We start from the raw sequence: 20485 nt of genomic DNA, 5'->3' as shown, positions 1-20485 counted from the left end.
ACGCTTGGGTGTTTGGTTTAAAGTTGTCCTTGTTTTCATTAAGAAGAATATGACAATGTTTTTTAAAGTGTCAAATTATAATAAAACGCTTATAACAAAACTCTGTCCATTTTTTCCTACTCCCTGCTTAGTGATTTTAGAGGCAATCACTTTGATTCTAGAAGCTGTTTCTTTCAGATATTTCCCTAACTTTGTATGTTTAAATAATATGTATATTATATTATGTCTAGATGTCAATTTAGGGCATTATTTGACTATTTCCTATTAAGTAGTGGAGCATTATACTCTCTTATACTCTCATCACCTTTTGAGTTTTCTTTTCCATGATGCAAATGCACCTGAATTTATTTTTCAGATTAAATCAATAGTCACTTTATGTCTATGTAAATATTACTTACAGCTGCACACCATACTATGATTACATTTCATTTCTTATATTTTCACTGAGGTTGATTATTACCATATTTTATTTAGGTTCAATTCATATGCGATAATATGCACCCTTTGTAAGTGGACAATTCAGTGAATTTTTCTAAATTTATAAGACCATCACAATCTAGGTTTGGAACGTTTTCCATCACCCCCCAAAGCTCCCCTGTGCCTCTTCACAGTCCATCTGCACTTTGACTCCTAGTCCCAGGCAAACACTCATCTGTTTTCTGTCTCTGTAAATGTGCCTTTTCTGGAAACTTCTTATAAGTGCAATCATGCAAAATGTATACTTTTGTGTCTGGCTTATTTCACTAAGCATATTTTGAGATTCATTATGTCATAGTGTGTATCTGCAGTTTGTTCCTTTTTATTAATGAATAGTATTCTATTTTATAACTACACAACATTTTGTTAATCCATTTACCAGCTGATGGATATTTGGATTGTTTTCATCTTTTGCCAACTGCAAATATTGCTTCTATGAACATACAGGTACGAGTGTTAATGTGGACTTGTGTTTTCATTTCCTTTAGGTAGATATCTAGGCATGGATTTTCTGATATGCTTTTATAAGTTTATGTTTAACTTTTTAAGAAACTGCTAGTCTGTTTTCTAAAGTAGCTATGTCATTTTGCATTCACACATTGTATGAGACTTACAGTTACTTCATAATCTCTATCCAACACTTGATATTTTTAGTCTTTTTGTTTAGAGTCATCTGACATTTTGGTTGCAATAACAGAAGACCATAGTCTAAATTACAAACAATAGAAATTTATTTATTTTGTTCACAGTTTTAGAGGCTAGGAAGTTTAGGAACTTAGAGCCAGTATCTAGTGAGGGCCTTCTTGCTGCATCATAACAGGCAGAAGGGAAAGAGAACATGTCCAAGACAGAGAAAAAAATCAAGTCAAGAAATCCTGCACATACTAGATGAAAATATGGGCCCAACACTCCAACATACAAGCTCAGGAACTTACTTCCTTAACAAGACTACTAAATTGTAAGAAATAAAATCAAGAATCAATAAATGGGATAGCATCAAATTAAAAAGCTTCTTCACAAGCAAAGGAAACAATAAAAAACATGAATAGAGCCATAATCCCATAGCTGGGGAGGCTGAGGCAAGAGGATCTTGAGGTCAAAGCCCGCCTTAGCAACCAGGAAGTGCTAAACAACTCAGTGGGACCTTTTCTTGAAATAAAATATAAAAAAGGTCTTGGGATGTGGCTCAGTGGTACTGGATCAATCCCCAGTACCCCAAAAAAGCAAAACAAAACAAAAAAGAAAGTGAAGAGAGAGCCTACAGAATGGGAGAAAATCTATGCCACCAGCACCTCAAATGAGCATTAATCTCCAGGATACAGAAAGAACTAAAAAAAAATTTAACACCCAAAACAAAAAACTTGAAAAAATGTTCAACATCTCTAGCATTTAGAGAAATGTAAATTAAAACTAAACTGAGATTTCATTTCACTCCAGTCAGAATGACAATTATCAAGAATACAAGCAACAATAAATGTTGGTGAGAATGTAGGGTAGAGAGTACACTCATACATTGCTGATGAGATTGCAAATTGGTGCAACCACTCTGAAATCAGTGTGGAGATTACTCAGAAAACTTGGAATGGAACCACTATTTGACCCAGTTATCCCACTCCTGGGCATATACCCAAGGGATTTAAAATCAGCATACTGTAGTGGTGCAGCCACATCAATGTTTATAGCAGTGCAATTCACAGTAGCTAAGCTATGGAACCAATCTAAGTGCCCTTTAGTAGATGAATGGTTTAAGAAAATGTTGTATATATATACAATGTAATATTACTCAACCATAAAGAAGAATGAAATTATGGCCTTTGGTGGTAAATGGAAAGATCTGAAGACTATCATGCTAAGTGAAATAAATCAGTCCCCAAAACCTGAATGTTCTCTCTGATATACACATGCTAACACACAATGCAGGGGGTGGAGGTGAGGGAGGGTACAGAAGTTCATTGGATTAGACAAAGGGGAATCAAGGAAAGAAAGGGAGATGGGGAATAGGAAAGATAGAATGAATCAGATATAACTTTCCTATGTTATCTATGAACACATGACTAGTGTAAATCCACATCATGTACAACCACAAGAATGGGAAGTTATATTCCATGTACATATAGTATGTTGAAATACACTCTACTGTCATGTATATATAAAATGAACAAATATTTTTAAAAGAATTCAAGTAACAAAAAATGTTAGTGAGGATGTGGAGGAAAGGGTACAGTCATACATTGTTGGTGGGCCTGCAAATTGGTGCAACCATTCTGGAAAGCAGTATGGAGATTCCTCAGAAAACTAGGAATGCAACCACCATTTGAACCAGCTATCCCACTCCTCAATATATATCCAAAGGATTTAAAAACAAGATACTACAGTGATGCAGCCTCATCAATGTTTATAAGCAGCTCAACTCACAATAGCTAAGCTACAGAGCAAACTTAGGTGCCCTTCAAATCATAGCATCATTTTAGTGGGTATACAGCAGTATCTCATCTTTTTTTTTAATTTGTTTTAATTAGTTACACATGACATTACAATGATCTTGACATATCATACATTTGAATCAGATGGGATATAATTTCTTATTTTTCTGAGTGTACAGGTTGCAGAATTACATTGATCATGCAGTCACATATCTCATCTTAATTCACATTTCCCCAATGATTAATTATTTTGAAGTATCCGGAAAGGACATCAGTGTTAGTATAATCTTTTCAATGAAATGTCTATACAAACTTGTTGCCCATTGTATTAGTTTAGTATTCTTTTATTACTATCTTAAGAAATTACCACAAGTTTGGCTGATTAAAAGAATACAAAATTATTACTTCACAGTTTTTGTAGGTCAAAAGACCAAGTACGTCTAATTGGGTCTCATGTAGGGTTTCACAATACCTAAATTAAGGAAATCAGTAGGACTGTGTTCATTTTCTGGAGGTTCTGGGAAAGAATCCTCTTTTGGGTTGTTTCAGGTTGATTCAGGTTGTTGACTGAACTCAGTTCCTTGTGCTCATAGGACTGAAGTCTCTGTTTCCTAGTTGGTTGTCACCCATGGAACATTCTATTCTTCTAAAGGCTACTTGAGTTCTTTCACTTGCTTTCTATGTGCTTCCTCTACAACAACAGGAAGTTACGTCCCTCTCATACTTTAAATCTCTTTTCTAAATGAACACATGACCAGTGTTAAAAAAAAAAAAAAAAGGTCTCTTAACATCTAGTAGCTTATCTCTGTTCCTAGTGTGATTAGATTAGGGCCACCTGATAATCTAGAATAACATCCCTATTTTAACATCCACATCTTTAACTAGTAGAAATCCCTTATGGCATGTTGTATAATATATGCACAGATTACAAGGATTAGGGCATGGATGTTGTGGGGAGAGTAATTGTTGCCTACAACAACCATCTTTAAATGGATTCTTTGCCTTCCTATTTAGATGGAGAAGTGCTTTATATATAATGGATGTAAGTGTTGGCAAATTTATCGTGGGTTCGCAAACTTTTTCTGTCAATGGAAAAATTGTAAATATTTTATGTTTTATGGGCCATATTGGATCTTTTCTGCATATTGTTTTTTTATTTTTAAACAACACTTTAGAACTATAAAAACCATTAGTTTATAAACCTTACCAACACAGGCACAAGCTAAATCTGGCCTGCTAAATCTGTTCACAGCTTACTAACTCCTGAGATGTATGATTTACAAATATATCTTATCCAAGTTAATTTTTCTTTTTTTTTTTTTGGTTTTCTTTTGTTTTTAATTTTCTTACTGGGCTCTCAAAACCCTGCCTCCTAGTTCTTGGTGTTTTGGGATAATCCTTTCCTTTGAATGTACTGAAAATCACTTAACTCTAACCCATGGAATGGAGCAGAGGTGGTTCTGGGTACGTGATTACATAAAAGTTAGGACCATTTTACAGTGTGTCTCTCTCTCCTCTCTCTCCTCTTCTCTCTCTCTCTCTCTCTCTCTCTCTCTCTCTCTCTCTCTCTCTCTCTCTTTTCTATCAGACTCTCTCTCTTCCTTTCCTGGAAAGAAGCAAGATGCCATGAGTCCTACAACCATTAAGTACCAAATCTTGCCAGTGAAAAGGAACCTTTCCTAGTCTAGCCTCAGATGAGATTGCAACCATATTGACCTAATTAAGCTATGCCCCGCTTCAGACTCACAGAAGTTACAATAAATAAGTATGTGTTGTTTTTAGCCACTAATTTTCTGATGATTTTTTATATAGCCCAGAAAACTCATAGAGCAATTTAAGTCTATCTTACTGCCTTTTTTTCCCCCTGCAAGAATTCTTTAACCCAAGGTCACAAGGATTTTCTTTAGTGTTTTCTTCTAGATGTTTTATGGTTTTAGATATATCAGCCGTCTTGAGTTAATTTATATGTATGGTGTTAAATAATCATATAAGCTCATTTTTTACAGATGGGTATGTAAATTATCTGGGAATCATTTGTTGAAAAGGTTCTCTCTTCCCCCATTGAACTGTCCTGGTAACTTTGCTGAAAAATCAATTCACCATAAATTCAAAGATTTATTTCTGGTCTGTCAATTCTGTTTTATTGATCTATATGTTTATCCACACTCAAATATTCTAGTCTATAGATTACTGTAGATTTAAAGTAAGTTTTATAATTGAGTATTCCAAATACTGGAAATTTGTTCTTATTTTTCAAAGTTGTACAGGCTTATCTAGGTTCTTTGTGTTTTCACATCATTTTAAAAGCAGATTTTCAATTTTTAAAAACAAACAAACAAATAAAAAACTTAATCCACTAGGATTTTGATAGAAACTGTATTGACTCTAGAGAACTGTTATCTGAACAATACTGGTCTTTCAATCTAAGCACATTCCCGTCTCTTCATTTGTCTTCATTTCTACCAGCAGTGTTTTATACTTTTATGTAAGATTCGCATTTCTTTTGTTACATTTATTCCTGATCATTTAGTTCTTACTGATGCTACAAGGAATGGAATTTCATCACTCATTGTTAGAATATTAAATCATTTTGCTTACTTTTCTTGTATTCTCTGGCCCCCTTCTCTTCCCCTGGCCTCTTCTCTTTTTTCTTCCTCTTCCTCCCCACTTCCCTCTTCCCCCTTCTCTTCTTTTCCTTCTCCTTTTAAATATATATTTGACATGAAGGCTCACTGTATTTGCCAGGCTGGTCTGAAACTCATGGGCTCAAGCACCCCCCTGCCTCAGCCTCTCAAGCGCTGAGACCACAGGTTCACCCCACTGTGCCCAAACACTGTGATTTTCTTCAACTTATTTGTTGATTCTAGCTTCTTGTTATTTATGGCTTCTTGATATTTTTCAAATATTTTCCATGTTTCTTGTGTTGTCCATGTGAATTTTATTCTTTGCTTTATTAATAAGGTATACTTATTTATTTTCATATGTTGTAACTACTTTATTTCATAAATAAACCCCAACTTGGTGGGTGCATTCTTTACAGGTTGTTGGATTCCATTTGCTAATATTTTTAGGACTTTGGTACCTATATTCACTGGGGATATTAATATGTAACTTCCTTTTCTTGAGACATCATCAGGAGACTTTGGTATCATAGCATGTGGAAGTACACCCACCTCCACCCAACACACACATACACTTGACTCCATTTTACGGTAGAATTTATGAAGAGTTGAAATTACTTCTTACTTAAATATTTCATAGAATTCACTAGTGAAGATATGTAGGTCTGGGCTTTTTTGTGTATGTAGATTTTTAATGACAAATTCAATTTCTTTAGGTGTTGGTCTATTCTGATTTTCTATTTCGTCCTCAGTTTCAGCAGTCTGTATCTTTCCTAGAAATTCTTTGCTTCTAAGTTTTAAAATATGTTGATATGAATTTTTAAATATTTCCTCAAAATTTTTTTAATTTTTGAGAGTGATAGCCCCTCTTTTATTCTCAACTTTTTAAATTTATTTTTTATTGTACTAGACCAGGGGTCAATGGCCAGAAATTGCATTCAAACATCTTGAGCCAGGGAGATTTACACCTGCTGATAGATCTGTCTGTGATATGGGTCACATTTAAATTTTAGGCACTTTGAATATTTAAACCTTCTTTTCCTGTCATGCTCACACAGGTCTTTTCTGTATATATGCATGGCTTCCCCCTTAGCTAGTGATGTGTAGACTTCAGCTAGTTCTGCCAGAGCACTCTGATTTGGGGGATCTATTGGTTAAATTTCTGGTTAGTTCATAGTTCTGCCACTCACCTTGTCCAGTGTAACAACCTCAGTCTTGCATTGAGAGTTGTAGCTTTCATTATTCTTTCCCTACTAAGATTTCTGCTCTTACTAGCAGTCCTGCTGGGTATGGTCTTCTTGCCCTCCACTCCACGTCAAGTCAGTCCCTCTAGTAATAAAGCTGCTGATTCTATGGCTAGTTCCCTATACTCAAAAGTAGACAGGGAGGCAAAACTACTATGGCAACTACTAAAGGACAGATAGCCAAACAGGACAAAAATCCCTCTGCTTTTACCTGAAATTCACCAAGTATTTTTAGTAATGCCTCTCGGTTTGTTGTTTGCTTTTGTTTTATATCCAGAGCCCTGAAATTTTGTTTTCAAAATTTTGTCAAGATATATATGTAAGAAAGGATTTACCAGCTTCTTCACATTTCCATAATTGGAAATCCCTACCTGGGCCACGGGGCATGCTAGATACCTATGGGTTTCCATGTCTTTAGCTTTTACTTATATTTATTGCTAATATTTCACATACTTGCCAATAGTCAGAATATTTCACCAAAAATAAATTTGCATTTGACAAAATACAGTACCCCTTCATTTTCAAAACACTAGAAAATCTAGGGATAACAGGAACATATCTCAACATCATAAAGACTATCTGTGCTAAGCCCCAGGCAAACATCATTCTAAATGGAGAAAAAGTAAAGGCATTCCCTCTAAAAACTGGAACAAGACAGGGATGCCCTCTTTCACCACTTCTATTCAACATAGTTTTGAAACACCAGCCAGAGCAATTAAACAGATGAAAGAAATTAAAGGGATACACATAGGAAAAGAAGAACTCAAATGGGCACTATTTGCTGATGAGATGATTCTATACCTGGAAGACCTTAAAAGTTCCACCAGAAAACTTCTAGAACTAGTAAATGAATTCAGCAAAGTAGCAGGATATGAAATCAACACCCATAAATCAAAGGCATTTCTGTACATCAATGACAAATTCTCAGAAAGGGAAATGAGGAAAACTACCTCATTTTCAATAGCCTCAAAAAAAAAAAAAAAAAACTTGGGAATCAACTTAACGAAAGAGGTGAAAGATCTATATATTGAAAATTACAGAACGCTAAAGAGAGAAATCAAAGAAGACCTTAGAAGATGGAAAGATCTACCTTGCTCTTGGATAGGCAGAATTAAATTATCAAAATGACCATACTTTCAAAAGCATTATACAGATTTAATGCAATTCTGATAAAAATTCCAATAAATTTGTTTCAATTTTTTTTGGAGTCTTCTTTCCTAAGAAATTTATCTATTGAAATTGCACCACTAATATCTCAGGCCATCATTTCCTAACTATCCTAGCAATCTTCTTTGTCTATCTCCTGATTTAGATTATGTATCTCCTGAATTTCAAGAGTTTTCTCTCTCTTTTGGTATATTTTCTTATTTTGGCTGGGCACATTTTTCTTTTTCACATTTAAGATGGTGTTATTGCATAGAGAACAGGTTATGGCATCGTTTCCATACCTGCTTCCTGTCACAATGCTTTGCTCTGTGCTTCTATCAGACTGTTGTTTTGTAAGCGGAAAATTTTTGCTTTGTTATACTAAGTAGAAAACACAATTTGAGATCAATTGCCTAATTGCCAGGGAAAATACAGTAAAAAGAGAGAAGAATGTGATCCAGAAAAACAGTCATCCTTTGCTAATGGTTTTAAAATTAGAGTGGCATTATTTTGAGTAGGACCAATTGCTGATTCTGACCTCAAGCTGGTCTCAGGACCAAAAGCAGAGTAAGGAAACACATCACATTACCATTATAAAAACATAAGCATTTTAAGTTTTGACACAATGCCTTACAACTGTCTATACTTACAAAACAGATCTTACCTGGAAAAGGGGAATTCATTGTGCAAAGACAAAGACTAGAACATTACCAACGTTGGATTACTTCTAACACACAAGCCTTATTGGGAAGCATTCTCCAATTTGCTTATATCAAATCCAAACAAAAGCAGATCCTCACAACTACAGGGATCATGGTAGAGCCAGGTGCTTTGAAATGATGAGACTGATTGTGTCTTGGTGAAGAGGAAAAGGTAAGTGAACTATTTTATCCACTCCAGAAATGTTGGCCTCCTAACGTTTTCAAGTAAGAAATGTATGAATTGACAACTATTCTCTTTATATTCGGAATGCAATTTGATCCTGACAGCTCCCTGTGCAGCCGTGCTCCTGGTTTTTATCCAGTATATTCACACTGACGACATCCAAGAAGAATTCCCACCTTTTGAAAATTCTAAAGGCTGCCAGGACATTTGAAATCGTAAGACGTTTATTTGCTAAAGAAAAGTTCAACTGAACAAACCACCGTGGTACCTAAGGTGCAGATGGAGTGCCTGCAATGATTAGCCACATGTTTATTTTTGCTTCCAGGGTGAAGATGGAAGCTGTATTCGCAGTACTAAGGCTTGTTATGTTCTCCACTGGACCTCACCGACATCGAGGGCTGTCTGCTTCCTATATAAAAGACTGTCTTCCACAATGGAAGTCATTTTATCAAACTCAGATAAATTGGTCACCTTCACAAGAGTTTTGGGTCAAAAATTTAAGGCAGACTATTAAGTTTGTAACTGCACCAAGAAAGTTCATTAGATTTCAGAAGTCATAAAATACTTTTTATGAGGCTAAGTAGATTTTTTCCATAGTCAATTATAAATGTTTGTTTATTTGCTAATGTTTTCACTTTTAGAACAAAGATCACTCTCAGAAATATTTATAAGGGAATTATTTTTTCTCTGGCTCACTTGGAAGATAAATGGGTCCATACAAATGAGATAAATCTTCCCCTTTAAGACAATAGTCAGTGTGTTGCTATAAATCTTAGCCAACCTGAAAAACAAATAGGGCCCACAACCCCCAAATATTTATAAAGTATTGAACCAAGAAACAAGAGGGACAATGAAGAGGTGAAGGCCTAACTGGTCTCCACGTTTGTTATGTTTCCACTCTTATTCAGTGTTGTAATTATATCTACCTTTTTCTTATACTTTTTATTAGTATAATTTTACATTTTAGTGGCCTTTTAAAAAATAACTTTATCAAGTTTAGCTGATATATAAAAACTGCACATATTTAATGAGTTTGCATATGCACACACCTTTAAAATCACCATGATCAATATCCATCATCGATGAAAGTTTCTTTGTGTCCTTTTGAGTTTTTTTTTAAATTTTGTTTTATTCAAGAACTAAAGTATTTACACACCCCTCACAATGTAACAATGTTCTGCATTTATCTATATATTTACCTTTACCAGTGAGTTTTATACTTTCATATGCTTTCATGTATGAATACTTTTCAACATGAATAATTCCCTTTACTATTTCTTTTAAGACAGGTTTACTAGCAATGAAAGTCAGCTTTTGTTTTTATGAGAAATCTTGATTCTGCCTTCATTTTTAAAGAATAGCTTTGCCAGGTATAGTATTCCTAGTAGTATTTTCTTTTAGTACTTTGCATATACAATCTCATTCTTTTCTAACCTTGAAAGGTTCTGATGAGAAACCTGTTAATAGTCCTTTGAAGCACCCTTGTAGGTAACAAGTTGTTTCAAAATTATCTTTAACTTTTAACAGATTTAACAAAGTGTGCTCTTCTCTTGGATCATACTATTTGGGATCCTTTGAACTTCATGAAGCTTGAAGTACATTTTCCATTCAAGATTGATAACTTTTCAACCACTACTTTTTAAAATAAGATTTTTCTTCCTCCTCCCTTCTTCTTTTGTATAATGTGTATATTGGTTGGCTTGATGGATTCCCATAATTCCTTCAGTCTTTCTTCATCTTCATCTTGATCTTTTTCAATGTTCTTATTTTGTGGGACTGAGTGCATGGCTCATTGGTGGAGGGCATGCTTATCATGTAACACCTAGTTTGCACCAGGTTTTTTTAAAATCCTAAGGATTTTGTTTGAAGAAGGATGAGGAGGAGGAGAAGGAGGAGGAGGATGAGAAAAAGGAGGAGGAGGAGGGTAATATTTAACTAGCAGTAGTAGTAATAGTAGTAGTAATATTTAACTATCTGTGTTCCTTTCAACTCACCAAGCTTCTTTAAAATTATTTTGAATTCTTTGTCAGGAAATTCACGGATCTCCATTTCTTTAGGTCAGTTATTGGAGATTTATTTTGCTTTTTTAACTGTGTCATGCTTTTCTGATTTTTTCAGGCTCCTGTGGCTCTATGTTGGCACATCTAAGAAACAGCTATCTTTCCTTGTCTTTCATAAGCTGTCATTGATTGAGAAAGGCCTTCAACTATAAGTCTGGCTAAAAGATCTAGACCTTTATTTCTAGCTTCCCTAGGTGCTCTTTCCCCCCGACTTCAGGAATTGGTAATCTTTCTTTTCCTCTGATATCTAATTATGTTACTTTATTCAGAGCCCTGTGTAAGATAGAGCAGAAACAATCCCTCATGGAGTACACAAAAATCCCAGTAATTCTAGATACAAGCTTCATTTCTCCAGTTCTCCCAAAACAAAGGCCTCAATTCTCTGCCTTCCTTTCCTAAGCCAGTTGTAAGAAGGTACCCTACCCTCTGGCCCCCTGAGGTGTCTAAACTACGCCAGTCCTCTCAATTCTCTTTTGTGAGTAGAGACAAAGACTGGGCCTTAGGGAGAGCACTGGAAATGTAGGGAGTATGCTATAGGAACAGATTATGGGAGCTTGGACATTCATCCCACTCCCATAATCACCACGGGGAGGTGTCCAGACCTCTCTTGGTGCTGAGCTGCGTTGGCTTGGGAGAGGAACTGATGTAGGTAAAGGAAAAGTGATGTTCTTACTCATTTCAGGAAGGCTAATCTTGACTTTTGCTTTCCTGGGGTACTAAAACTTAACTGGATCCTGGAATTCTCAAAAAGTTATCATGTTTCTTATGGGGTTGTTAAATAAGTCTTCTGTGGGGGGAAGAAAAGATTGAACTTCCTCTTTGATATACTCAAAGCCTTGTATAATTTCTTAAATTAACAAAATATGGAAAGAACACATACTAATTTAAGATACTGGGAGAGAAACAACTATAATTAGTATTTTAAGGAAAGCAGGAAGTAGAAAGTAATGATGGTTAGGTGTCTAATGCGGTGAAAATAGAAAGAGAAAACTGATAAAGCCATGTCTAGCTCTTAGCACATCCACCAACACAAGGTAACAGAACATTAGCCAGAGGGGGGAATCACAAGAAGACCCTCCCCTTGGACTGGAGATATTCCTCTAACTTGTAGAAATATTGCTGGATGACACTGATTACAAATTGTAGCCCTGCTTCCTCCAGTTGATTAATATCCACCAAAGGTCTAGAATTTCTAGAATTCTCTTATTGAAATAAGGAGGTTTCTGGAATGGGCAGTTACAAGACCAGATGGGGGCTGGATATGTTTGCCTTGGTGATAACATTGTTGAGTGAGCTAGGCCATCACAGATAGGCTCCAGGGACAGGGCATAGGAGTTGGGAGACCTGGGTTCCCTATTTAGTCTCCGGGCAGGGGTGGGATTCTGGGTTTGGGTTCTTCTCTGCCCCAGTAGGACTCCTCCATCTTGTTCATGACTGTTTCCCTGGGCAGAACCAGGGCCTGACAGAGAACAGATAAGAATATAAGAAGATAATGTGACTCTAATCCTTTACAAATCTAATAAAAAGAGACTGCCACAAACATAGAGGTGATTTTCATGTGTGCGTTCCATGTTCAATTCTATACTAATAAACTTGATGATCTCAATGACAACGAAGAAATTAAAAATCTATAAACAAAATTTCAAGTTATCATAAAATAACTTTCCCCAAAAGACTACAAAATCAGATAATGGATACCTGGATTTATATTATGGGTATATTATTTCGATCTACTGAGAAGTCAATAATTCCCACACAATATAAACTATTCTACAATAGAACATAAGATGAAAAGCTTCCTAGTGTACTAAGTAAATTAAGAATTAGTCTAGGGAATAAAAGTCTTAGGATTTCCTGGATAGGTTACCTTAGATAACTTTTCCCAAAACCAGTTATGTACAAAGGGGCATAAAGCAGAGACTTCATAAAACTGCCATTAAATTTAATAGGATAATATATATAAACCTCAGTTTATTACATTTCCAGGGATACTTTGCACACTCAGCAAGATTTTTTGGTTTTTTTTAAAGTTAGAATAACTCTGAAGTAAACCACATGTCAACTTAATTAGTGAAAAATGATGTAAAAATCTAAATATGTAATCAAATTTAATCGAGTATAAGAGCATCAGGCATAAATACGATGATGATTTAGTATTAGGATATGTGCTGATGTAATGAGTCCAGCTACATCAATACACCAAATAAGAAAAACACATCACAGGTAAATATTTTATTCCTGATATCCTTTTATTAGTGAGAAAGTAAGTGAGACATCTCCTTAATATCATCACAGAAAAATCAGAGCTGGACAATAGGTAAAGCAGTAAAAACAGATTTTACTTAAGACTATTGTGTTACTGTGAAAGAGACCTCAGTATTGAACAGGTATCAATTCCACAAAATAACATGGGCAGACTGGAATTTATACACAGGGAACAAAGTGTGGGGCAGCAGACAGAAAATTTCCAAGAGGAAACATTAGTGGTCAGAGGGAATTCTGGTTACACCAACAAAACAGGATTCCTGCTGAAGGCAGGCTGGGATGATCTGGCATCCCCAATGGGAAGAGAAAGAGAAACTCAATTAGATATTGAGGGTGATCAGATTTTGAGGATGGGGACTTCCTGTTCAACTGACTTACCAGGATTCTTGCTAAAATTAGACAAGGTAAGGATACACCCTGAAATTTAAAAAAAAAAAAATGAGACTTAGTTGAAAAAGACTTCCCTGGTTAGAGTTTGGTCAAGGAGAGAATCTTCATCAATATAAGAAGCCAATAACATCTTAATGATGCGACATTAGAAACCTTACCATCACAATCACAAAGAACACATGTCTGCCACATCCAGTTTTATTCAAGGTAGCCGCCTACCTACCTTCAAAAAAACCCATATTTTCAAGTCACTGTTACAGGCAACATCCTCTATGTGACACAGTTCTAGTTAAAAACTGCAAGCAGACATTCCCAGGAAGGAGTTAAGGGAGGTAAATACTGGTGAAGCTTTTTCTCTCTTTCTTTTTCTTTTTTCCCCTGAATGGAACTTGGAGCTCAGGAGCTATCATGAAACCAAGAGACCGAGAGGTCTAAGGATTATGGAGCAGAAGGGAGTCTAGGATCCTAAAGTATCACACAACTATAGTTCCAGGCCTGGGAAGTCTGCCGCTAGACTATCCCTCACTTATCCATTGATGTTTATCACCTCTATTTGTTTAAACCAGTAATTGTGCATGTAGCTCTAAGACTAATATCATCTAGGAACTTGCGAAAAGTCCAAATTCTTTGACCCCACCCTATACCTACTAATGAAAAGCTCTGAAGAGAGGCCCAGAACTTTGGGTTTTAATAAGCCTTCCAGGATATTATGATGCCTGGTTAAAAGTCAGGGAACTTCAAGTTTCAGCCACTGTTTTCCTCCCTGTAACCAAATGCAACTCTTACCAGAAAGTATACCCTACTGATGAGCAAGCTAAAAATTTCAGGCTTTCAGGGAAAAAAAAAAATCAAGTCAGATATTCCTTTCATTCAGATAATTCAACATGAGAAGGATTCAAGATTAAGTGTGTATGTGCATACACATATGCACATGTGTGTATAAAAGAAGGAAATTTTTGTCCTTGAGTCTGTAGAAAGATCATATAAGCAGAAGAGGAAGGAAATAAGTCACAAATAAAAATATCAATACATTTAACTACCAAAAGTTTTTGATAAAAAATAAAGAATTAATAAAATAAATTCAAATTTAAAATGCAAATGACATATTTAAAATCTTTTAAATTACAAAAAGTATAACCACTGCATAAAAAAGAAAAACAATTTATCAAAAAATGAGATGTTCATAACATAATTGATATCAAATAAAAGCAAGGCACATGTATTATGTAATACCATTCCTATATATGTATGTATGTATATATGTGAATCTAAATATACACATGAGCATATATGTATATGTATCATGCATACATATACATACCATATCCAAAAGTAAATATTCCAATACAAACAGTAGTTGTCTCTGAATTATGGTATTTTACAAAATTTTATTTTCCTTAATTTTTGTGACTTCCAAATTTTCTACAGTTAATATGGATTACATTTGAAATCAGAAAATAATACACTAAATATTAACTGTCATGTCTAAAGAAAAAAAAAAACAAAGGAAACAAAGGAAACAAATCTCTATGGCTGTTTTCTATCCTGCCTTATTCTGTTCCTTTTCAAGTATGAACCTCCAGTGTAAGGAACTGTTCACTCTAATCTGTCTAATCTGACAGTTTTCACTTCTGTAGCTTTACTCCCTACTATTATGTCACCTGACTGGACCAACAGTACCACAAGAGCCAAGGCCAAGTCTAGAACATCCTAGCTTACACAGTGCCCTCAGGAGCAATTATGATATCAGACAGGACTAAATCCATAGGTTCTGGCAAACAGTGTGTTAGTGAATAAATGGGTAGCAACCAGCTCCACCCCACCATGAAAAAAATATTTGATGTGTGTCTACACACATGTATATATGTGCATATATGTGTGTATTATTATTTATTATTATTCTCATTTATAGCAAGAAAAATGAGACAGTACACACACATTTATTGTATAGTTTTACTGATATAAAAGATGCTTAACACAATTTGAAATTAATAATAAAATATGCAGTAATCTTTTCTCTGAATTATATCCAGCAAACTGAATCCCCCAGAATGCTTTGTTGATTTTTATTAAGATCTTCCATTCACAGCTAATCTATGGCTACAGCTGATGGTAAGCGTACACTCCTGATATGAATGTCAGTTGATATATTCCTTTATGTTAATGAAAAAGTGGACAAAAAAGACATATGTAGAAACGTAACATTTTATCAATGATTCAAGTGAATTCTCTGCTCCATTAGAGAATTATTTTTGAACACTGGAAGAATATTTCCTCATTCGTTGTGCTATTCACACTGTACTGATTACACTCAAGGGTAGTTGTAAGTTTCGTAGGTACCTTCCCCACCATTTTCTACTCTCTAGACAAACAATAAACCAAGGCTTACTTCATAGTAGTCACCAGTTTCCAGAAGATGGTGGAATAGAGGAGGTTGCTTTCCTAATTGCTCCCTAGTAAAGTGTTCACCAATTTCCTTGCTGTGATATTCCTAGTACAGCTGATTTTAAGCTACCAAGGTGACATCATCAAATGCAGAGCTGAGAAGAGAGGTGTAGTGATACACTGTAGGGTATTTCTCTCATACAAAAACAACAGACACAAATGAGCTTGAATGTATAAATAATAAAATGTATAAAATAATTAGAAAATGCTGAGTTTTAGCATTTATTAAATTTTTAAATATTATGTACTTAATTGAAGATTACATAATTTTTAATAATGGTCTTTAAAATACAAGTTCCGTTGTGTTCCCCAGAAAAATGTATTTCAACATTATTCATGTATTCACAAAGAGAATTGGAGGATATAAGCACCAGTGAAAACCTAAACATCTGCTTGCTAGTGTATTTTTCCAAGATTGCCTAGCATGAGGGAAATATCCTTGAAATTTGGGTAATTTTGCTGCACAAAGACAAACTTGCTCAAGCCCCTTTCAGAGGCTTAGGCCAAGTTCTTCATAATTCACCTAAACATTTGAAAGACAATGCTCATGAAGTGAGTCTATGGCAGGGCCTGCTGAATGATCATGGAAAATTAAGTTGGGCTTGTCTTCATACAATGGATGTTTAGAGCAAGAAGCCAAAAAGGCTCCTCTCACCTTGACTGTGGTTGCACCACTGTTCTTATATATAAAACTAGATTCTGGTCAAGTGGAGACAATAGCTAAGAATATTATCTTTTACCGAGTACTTGTTGTATGTCAGGCACCATGCTAAATGCTATACATACATCATCTCTTTAACCCTTAAAGCACCCCTGGGTTGTAATAACGAACATTATTCTCATTTACAGCAAGAAAAATGAGAGGAAAATTTCCCAAGATAACAGAGATGGCAAGTGATGAACTAGGATTTGAACTGGCTATTTATCTCCAAGCTATACTACCTCCTTCACAAATCTGGAGGTTCAGTGCCTTCAAGAATTCATTAACAAAGAGGAAGAGGGTGGTTCATTCATTCTTCAACATTCCTCAATGACTCAGTAACCGAAGACCCATGGTATTCACTTCTTTTCCAACTGAAATTGTTGATAACATCCATTTTCACCATCACAAGTATCCTAGTTAATGTCCTAGTTAGAAGATCAGTCCTGTGTATAAGCAGAGATTGAGGCAAGCTGTGTTTCTCTTCTAATTCTATGGGGGAAAAGATGGAAGCTGTACAAAACTAGCCTCTACTTTGCTTAACCGGTCACATCTCCAGGGGACCAATACACTTGAATACATGCATAAAAGGGAAAATCTGGCACTTTACACTTCAAAACAACAATGATTGGAAAGACACAGAAGATGGGAAAATGAGAAGAGTAGCAGGTTAAGAGGCATGCTGTTGGTACACTTAGATGCCACGAAAAAAGGCTTAGAGAAGTAGTTCAACAGCAGAATAAATGTACCTGTTTTCCATGTGTTTCTCACCAATGAGATGACAACTCACAGGCCCAGTTTTCCTCAACACTATGCCCTAGATTATTAATATTAAACCCAAAGCCAAAAGAGTCCTTTACATTCGTGTGAAATACATCAATCATTTTTTTCCAGTAGAATGAAAGACAGGAAAAATCCTATTGAAATGAAAATTTTCATATGCTGGGAAGTGAATTGAAATGAGTCATGTTAGTTTTCTAATACAGGTTTTTCAATTTAACTAACTTTTTTCCTATCTATAATGTTACATTCAAATAGCTCCAAAGCTTTATTGAAACCTTTAATGTTTTAATTGCTGTGATTTCATTCTTAAACAATAAAATGCCATTTTCAGCTCCAGCCAGAATATTCTGTGTAAATAATCATTCACTGAAAGAACTATTTGCATCTAGGACATTTCAAGCATTCCTAAGCATGCATTTGGCTAGGCTAAGCTAAATGCTATTAAGAGTTGTTAAAAATTTTAGGACTTTATTTTCACTGCAAAATAAAGAAATTCGTAATAATTTCAGGCATAGCTTAAGAGTGTTTTAAGTTAAAATTATGGTGACAGAATGAATGATCTGGATCCTGCTGTTTGAAGAAGAGTCAAGGACAAGCTTTAAAATCAGGTCATCTTTCTGGTATTCGTAAAAGCAAAAACACATAGATGATTCCATTATGGCCAGGGGAAAGTTATTAACCCTGAATAAGATATTTTGGGGCTGCTCAGGAATTTTTTTCCTCACAAGATTTCACTTAAAGCAGTAGAGGTAAATGTCTTTTCAAATTGCCTCTATGACACCCACAGCCATTATTCCTGGGTAGATATAGGCCAGATGGGGGTTGATACCTGAAATGATCAGTGGAGTTAGAATCAATTAGTGCTATTGCTAAGTGGTCCTTGCAGAAAGCAGTGTTCAAAATTATGCCCTTCCCCAAAACTGGTAACCTGCTTCTGTCCTCTTACTGACATTCAGAGACTCAGCTCCCAAGGGTGACTTAGTTAGAAAGGGTCCCTTTCTATGTGAAGCTGCCTTACCCAGAAACCTTCTAATTTCTCTGCCCTACTAAATTGCCCCAGGCTTTCTTCTCCTTTAACATTTACAGTTGGCTTCATTTTAAAGCTATCACCTACAGCAGAGGACTCACTAGGTCCAGGTCTGAGCTCAACCCCTGAATTGGGAGGCTTAATGTCAAAGAAACTCAGGTTATTTCAATGGGACACAGGATAATGAGAGTTAGTAGAACGCATGGTATGCTCTAACTGACTCATCAAAAGTTTACTGTTAAAGTTTTAGGTATGGAGAGCTGTTTGTTAAATATGACCATTAATAAAAAGTAAATTTTATCAACTTACATATTATAAACAAAAATAATGACACCATTATTTTAATTATGGTGAAGATTTCAGGGAACATATTGGATATTGTATAGTGATTGCTGAAAGCACTGCAGATCTTTTTTATTCCATTATGAAATTTTATGTAAGACTTCTTATATGTTCATTTTTAGTAATGTAACACTTGGATCCGTATTTTTTATCTGTATGCCTAATACACAATATTTTGTGCATGTTTTTTTCTGGTTTCAAAAGCAATACATCTTCATTGTAGATAACTTGGGAGAAAAAAAAGTTTAAAAGTGAGTATTGATCAAAGGCCATAATCCAGAAATAAATATAGTCAATATTTGAAATATATCCTTTGAAATGAGGAAGTGCTCATATGTGTGCTCATGTGTATATGTATAGTATATAAAGGATGCATAACTGCTTTTCTTCTATACCACATTACATTATTGTTTTACTTTGTTACACAAACTCTTATTTTTACATGAGCTGTTGAATATATTAAGAATGTGAATGTTTCATTTTTTAAAGATGAGCCCATTTTCTCAGCACCTATAAAACATTTTTAAAATTTGTATTTGGCTTTTAGAAAGAAAATGGTTTCAATCAGGGATTCTTAAGACATTAAAGGAGCATCTAAAGCAGCTGGAGAGTTTGTAAACTTTCATATTTCTGGACCCACACTGATTGCTATCCTGTAAATTTAGAGTGGGACCCCAAACAGATTTCTAGCAAGTTTTCAATGACACTGATTCTGATGCTGCTCGTGTGGGAAAGTTCCATCTAGGGCTTCTGTTTACAAATTTAGGATTAAAACCTTGTTCTAATTGTAGTGTTGTTGTGTAGACTCCTTTGCCTTTAACTTAACCTGTAAGAATGCAGTTATTTTGTGATGTTTTGTTTGGTTGGATTTAAAGTTAGATACATTCTACCATGATCAAAATTAAGATATGATAAACATTCTTCTGTAAAATCTTAATGAGGGATTTTATATTTCATAGCTTATCCCCCCATTAGGGAAGTATGATATAAAGAGATTTTTAAATGAAGGGACAATCTGAGCTGGAAGGGGACTCTGTAGAAAGTGGTAGAAATTTGGAGTCTACTTGGCCAGGATGAAAGCATGAACTGATTCATGACACTTTTCTCTGACTCTGAAAACTCAGCTGATGACTAGAGATTCACGGTGGTACAGATGGGAACCTCTCCAATATGGCTGTGGTGTAGAAGCTGAGAAAACAAAGGTCATGACGATCTAAAGTTGGAGGCTGGCAAGGGAAGTGTCTCGTCCACAGCCCATTTGCGTCAGGGCAGTGCTGTAGGTTGTAGACAGGCCAAAGACAGTGCCTAAAAATAGCACGGGAGACACATGGTTTATTGGAGAAAGCTTACACGAGATCAGTGACTGCTCCAAGAAGAGTTTAGTGGTGACAAGCTAACAGCACCTCTCTCCCTCACAGTGCTTTGGCAAGTACTGCCTTCTCTCCCTCATGGTGTTTAGTCCAGTGGCTGCTGGCTGGACAAGTGACATGTCCTTTCCACAGTGTCCTCAGTTCTGTACTCTTTTACACTCGAGAGTTTTCTCTGCTAGGCTGCAGAAGCAGCGACATCATTAGCATTAGCTTGCTTAGTCTGCTTGCCTGACCAGCGTCTCAAGAAAGAAATAACCTGATGTACATGCAAGAAAGCAGCTTTTAACAGATAACACTAACTTGCCCT

The sequence above is a fragment of the Ictidomys tridecemlineatus genome, chromosome 12 (genome assembly GCF_052094955.1).
Source record: "Ictidomys tridecemlineatus isolate mIctTri1 chromosome 12, mIctTri1.hap1, whole genome shotgun sequence".
NCBI lineage: Eukaryota > Metazoa > Chordata > Mammalia > Rodentia > Sciuridae > Ictidomys > Ictidomys tridecemlineatus.
The sequence above is the reverse complement of the archived record's forward strand: the minus strand, read 5'-3'. Positions refer to the sequence as shown.